Genomic DNA, 6,342 nt, shown 5'->3' on the forward strand with positions numbered 1-6,342 from the left:
AATATAGCAAGTGTGCTTATTGACGTAGCCATTAAGCCAAAAATGGGCCTCAATGCTGTACCCCATAAGTTGGCCTGAGCGCGAAATGAACACTTTTCACAAAGCGCTGATTTTCATAATACAAATGATGAAATGTCAATGAATACTGAAAAATATTATGTATTTAGCTTGACAGTAGTTACGGGTGGTCTGTCAAAAAAAAAAAAACCACTGGAAAAAGTACCTCCAATCTGATCACCATTTAGTTTGTTTTTAATACTCGTCACTATCTATCAGTATAGAGCCAGCCAGAACACTAAACAATTTCCCACTAACTGTACTCGATGAAGGAACAGGTAGTTATTTTAAAGAAATTGTTTTTCTGTTTGTGTGAAATGTGTGCTTTAATTCCAGTTTGCAATGTGTTACAGTTTCTCGGGCGCAGATATTCATTAAGATAAGTGTCCAACGTTCAGCCTAAGTTCGACTTTTGTTAACCGAAGCCGAATTGATACCGGGCAGAACTTGTGTGGCCGAAGTCGAAGTTGGGCTATTCTCTAGCCAAATGGAATTAGTTTTCATCGCATACGCAAACCACACTCCATTAACTACCTGCATATACCTATGTACATAGGTATATATACAAATCGATGGATCTCTAGTTCAAACGTAGTTTAAGATGTGAAGTTATAACTGGAATAAAAGTTCTTTGTTTATAAAATTAACACTAGGCTTGCATAAACATACCCTGCGAATGAATTCATAAACATAAAACGTTAATTCGACTCACTTTGCTCGAAGTGAGGCTAAAAAGTGGTTTTTGGAAACTGTGTAATTTTATGTCTACAATAAAGCACTGCAGAACATCTTTTAAGCACAAATTTAGTGCAACGCACGAGTGCTTATTGCTAAATTAGTTTCTGATATAAGCAACTGCATAGGGATAAACGCTAAAACAAAAACACTTTTTTCATGAATTTATTGTAGCGAAACGGTTCAAGTCAGTTTATTAAGAGTTGTTGCATATTATAGAGTAACATTTCAAGAATATTTGATAAAATTTTCATGTAAAAATATTGCAAAATGAGCGAATGAGAGCACATTTACGTAGACGTCTTTTCAAAAATACATTTTGCAGTAGTCAGCATATCTCAGCGTAGAATCATCTGAAATCAAAAAAATCTAATAATTTAGTTAAAGTATGAGTTAAACTTCCCCCCAACGTTTATTTTGACGATTTATTTTCATTTTCAGCCATTTGGTAGTCGTTTGAAGTAAAAAGTGATTTTTGACGAAAAAATGCCGCCATTTTGTAGGTTTAAAACCACCTTAATATAAAAAAAAATGGCGAAAAAAAACGTTGGGGGGAGGTTTTTTATATGTAAAATATGTGTGCAAAATTTCAAAAGGATCGGTTGAGTAGTTTTCAAATGCCAATGACTACGCACTTTAAAAAAAAGGTTCGAGAAAACCGCGTTTAAAGTTTGTAACGGACTACGCGCGCAACTGCTGCGTCTCGGCAGATGTTTGAGGCGGCTCGGCTTTATGCTCTATAACTTAAAAAGTTTTGCTCGGATTGACTTAAAATTTTAACACGGTATTTTTGAAATGTTTTACTACAATAACATGCAAAAAAAAAAAAAATCGATTTTTATCCCTTACCCCCCCCCCTTAAAGTACGACGCCATTTGAAAAAATTATAAATCATCCGATAGGGTGATTAATTTGGCGCCACCTGGTATATACTTCTATATTAAGGGAAAAGGTGATATTATAAAAAGCAATTTAATACAAAAGCTTTATTTTCTCGAAAAAAATATCACATTATTGTACGGCAATATTACAAAAATGTTGCAATACGCCTTGCGAAAATGTTGCATATGAAAAAGAAAGAAATTTCACCTTTCCGCAAATAATATATGTATGTGTACATATGTTTGGCGAATGCAATTTCGTTTTATATAGAGAAAATTCCCCATACAGTCACGAAAAAAATTATAAAGAATCAACGAGGGTTTTGAACCACTTCACAATTGGACTTTATTATACTAGAAATTGGATGAGTTATAGCACAATTTTCAAACTCTTATTAAATTGTTTCAAATGTTGAGAACATGTTTCGAATGTTTATGAATCTTGCATACAGGTTTAAACATTGATTTATATGAAATTTGTTGTAGAGTGAACTTTATTTTTATAACAAATTTAATTAATGAACAAAAAAAGAACAGGAAAGTAGTCTAACCTGGTCAAAAAATATTGTATTTATTATTTCGACCGTGACCGTGTACTTAGATATAAGAGCATAATAATAATTTAAATCAATTAGGCAACGCTAACCCCCAATTTTTGTATAGGGTAGAAAATATTCCTCTTTAGCCGGGTTAGCCTGAAATATTTTGAGAAAAATGGTTGAGTGTACTGAATATGTTGAGAAAATAGTACGAAAATTGTACAGCCCTGGTGTGGAGAAGAAAATGCTATAATTTCGTATATTCACTATAAAGCAATTGTTATTTTTTATAATATTATTATTATCTATTATATTATTATTACTATTATATTACTATTGTTTTTAATTTTTTTTTAATTAAAAAAGTAACTTGCTTTCATCATATCAAAAACACTGAATTTCGCCTACATTTATGTGGCTATCAATAAATACTTGACCCCATTCCGGATCTTAAATGCATTTTAATCTAATCTCATGACAAGTGAAGCAAACAAAAAAAAACAAAAATTTATATAAAATTTCAACATTTCGAAATACTTTTGTAAACATTCTGTTAGACAAAGGCGCTCGGTATTTTGATAATGTGATTGCATAAGCACAACTAACCTAGTTCTCGCACATTATCTACTGCAATGATATTTGTGCATTTACCACCTATGCACGAACGTATAAGTTTAAATAAATTTATGTTGCAGTCCCTTTGTTACAATGCGATAACGTGCATAGATTGGGAATAGAAGCGTAGAGATCGACCAATCAGCCTTGACAGCTAATTACGTTAATTTTTATTACTGTTGCTGTTCTCGCCAAGTGCGAAAGGAAATTGCGCATTTCGAAATTTTTTTGCTTTCTATTGCAAGTGTTTATCACTATAAATTACAAAGTAATAAAAATTAGCTGCAACTACAACTAATACCTTGATCAAGAAGTACCCGAATTATATTCAGAAAATTCAAAATACAAGTTTATTCCTCGAAAGTGATATTATGGGGTTTAAAGTACGCTCAAACAACTGCAACGCACTTTGCCCGCGTTTGATCCAGCTCTCGAAACATTTCTGGAACTATAATTTCGGTATAGCCATTACAGCCGTCTTTGAGTTTTCCAATACCTCCTTTCGGCTGCTAAAACGCATTCCTTGTAGTGCTTTTTCGACTCGATCAAACAGAAAAAAACGCAGGAAGCTGTACCAGGTGAGTTCCATGGTTCCTCGAGTTGTTCCCCCATAATATATATATATATATATATATCTATATAAATATAAAAGGCGCGTACACCCTTTTTTAGGTGTTTGGGCCTTTGGCCGAGCTCCTCCTCCTATTTGTGGCGTGCGTCTTGATGTTGTTCCACAAATGGAGAGACCTACAGTTTCAAGCCGACTCCGAACGGCAGATATTTTTATGAGGAGCTTTTTCACGGCAGAAATACACTCGAAGGTTTGTCAATGCCTGCCGAGGGGCGACCGCTATTAGAAAAATGTTTTTCTTAATTTTGGCGAGAGAGATTCGAACCTACGTCCTAAAATTCCGAATGGTAATCACGCACCAACCCATTCGTCTACGGTGGTCGTCTCGTTAACACCCAATTGTTAACTGGCTGATTTTCTGGCAAAAATTCGTGGTGTTCGCTTTTGTGTTTTTTTGACGAACCACGTCGTTGGTCTTGGTTGTACTCATAAACTCACATCTTGTTTCTAGTAATGATTGGTTTGGTGAATGTTGGGTCGGAGTCAGCCTTGGAAATCATGTTTTTGGCGACCAACGTTGCAGCAACATGGCGCAAGCCCAAATCAATAACTCCAATGTCCTAAACGGTTCCATAAGCAATATTTAAGTCCTCTGTCACTCTCTGATGTTCAATTGATCGGTTATTCATAAATTTATCTTTCACTTTGTAGATGTTTTCATCAGTTTTCGATGTCGATGCTTGCCACCACGATCTCTTCTGAGTCTTTCATAGCACTCCTAAAGGGCTGTATTCTTTAGGGTATTTTTATCGAAACACTTTTCTAACATTTCTATGGTTTTCTCACCATTGAATCCGTTTTTTAATATAACATTTAATACAAACTCGAGCAAAAATCCATTTTAAAACTGTAAAGAATCGAAAACACGTGCAAAGGTAGATTTACTCAAGATGACATAACTTTTAAAAATGTCTAGCAATGGCGATAAACTTAATTTTAGACATGTTAATCACGCGGGCGGCCGCCGTAGCCGAATGGGTTGGTGCGTGATTACCATTCGGAATTCACCGAGAGGTCGTTAGTTCGAATCTCGGTGAAGGCAAAATTAATAAAAACATTTTTCTAATAGCGGTCGCCCCTCGGCAGGCAATGGCAAACCTCCGAGTGTATTTCTGCCATGAAAAAGCTCCTCATAAAAATATCTGCCGTTCGGAGTCGGCTTGAAACTGTAGGTCCCTCCATTTGTGGAACAACATCAAGACGCACACCACAAATAGGAGGAGGAGCTCGGCCAAACACCTAACAGAAGTGTACGCGCCAATTATTTATTTATTTTTTAATCACAGATGGGGCAACCTAACAAAAACAAAAAAAAAAAAATAACTTAAATCAGTTTACTAAGAGTGTCACCTGGCAGTTGTTCCGGAACTTTTTGATCGAGGTAATGCACTTAAATGTAATATATACACAGCTGTCAGGTGACGTCAGTCGTGAATACATTGAGTAATTATGAGATTCTTTAAATTTACTTTTTGATTATAAGTATATTATATGTAGAAACTAATTACATTTGTGCGCTTTACACCAATATAATTTTATACACGCTTAGGATTCACTGCCATTTTCGCTTGTTGTTAGTTTTTCTTGGAATTCTCTATAGTTAGAAAATTCCGTTGAAATGTTCCTTTCTCGTGCCCATAAAATATTAATTGCTTTGCCATGGCACAATTTAAATGTCATCGAGGATAATTGTCGTTTATTAGTCAGCGTGTGACAAACTGCATGGGAACTTTCTTTAAAAGCCTCGTTTTATTTGCAGCAAAATATGCATAATTTCCTAGATATTTCATTTATTTATGAAGAAGTGCAAGTTTACGGTTTTACAGAATGAAAACAATGCTGCAGAAGGGGTGCTGCTCAAGTAATCATCTTGCTGTCTCAGCATTTGTACATTTTACTTTGTTCTACAAGGTTTTGCTTTAATCACATCCTACCTACATACATATTTTGTTCTTCTCCTCGCTGAGTTTGTATACGAAAATACTCTTGTGAGTACTGAGGTATGTACAAAATGCCGTAGCGCAACATTTGTTTTAGTTAAACATGAAAGCTTAAAGGTCCTTCATGCCAATGTTACTTTTCTGAGCCTTGAAATTTAGTTTCTCTGACCTTATTGTCTTGTTTAAGGTTTTTTTTTTTTTTTGAGTGCTAAATAAATTTTAATCTATAGAAACATGTTTTTTCTTCTAGTACCACTAGTCAAGGTCGTTCAAGTTGACTCTTGAAAGCAAAGCTATTTTAATGTAGTTTGTTCAGGTGTTACAGTAGCATAAATAATATATTTATATAAGCTCTATGTCATCAATATATACATCTGAGACAGCTATTGCGGCAAATTGAGTTTAAAGTTATTTAAGGAAGCGCTTGGCCTATGGGCTATGTATAGTTTGCCTCCATTTAGAGTTAGGTTTCAACATTTTGCTCTCACTTCACGATACCGAACAGACCAGCAATGGAACGCGTAAAGGTCAAATTAAAGATTTCCTGCACTCAAAATCAATGTTTGTTTTATTTGATAAGTTATTCTCATACAAAATTGGATGATTAATTTTGCGCCTCCTCGTATAAATTTGAAATTTGTGATTTGAGTTTAATAATAATGGTTAACATTTTTCATTGTAGAAACTAGAAGCTAGAAAGCGAAGCTAGAAATTAAGTCCGGACCTTCTGGGTTCGAAAGGCTAAAGTTTTCAGATTTTGTGCGGAAGAACGAATAGTTTATCAAAAATGTATTGTATAAAACCTTTTTAAATATAATTTCTGTACTCTTCTTTACGCATTTGGTATGGATGCATTGGAAACTCTTGCAACTATGAGCTTTAGGAAGGATCGCTGTGATAGGAAAAATAATTCGTCTTACTGCATCGCATAAAAATTTGAAGTA

The 6,342-nt window shown here is 34.6% G+C and overlaps 1 protein-coding gene across 1 annotated transcript in view; it reads left to right on the plus strand.

The window, feature by feature from the left end:
- Window positions 1-6,342, plus strand: part of LOC128863876 (protein bunched, class 2/F/G isoform-like) — a 176,218-nt gene that overhangs the window by 133,443 nt on the left and 36,433 nt on the right. The gene's annotated exons all lie outside the window — the stretch shown is intronic.

The sequence above is a fragment of the Anastrepha ludens genome, chromosome 5, assembly GCF_028408465.1.
Source record: "Anastrepha ludens isolate Willacy chromosome 5, idAnaLude1.1, whole genome shotgun sequence".
Taxonomy (NCBI): Eukaryota; Metazoa; Arthropoda; class Insecta; order Diptera; family Tephritidae; genus Anastrepha; species Anastrepha ludens.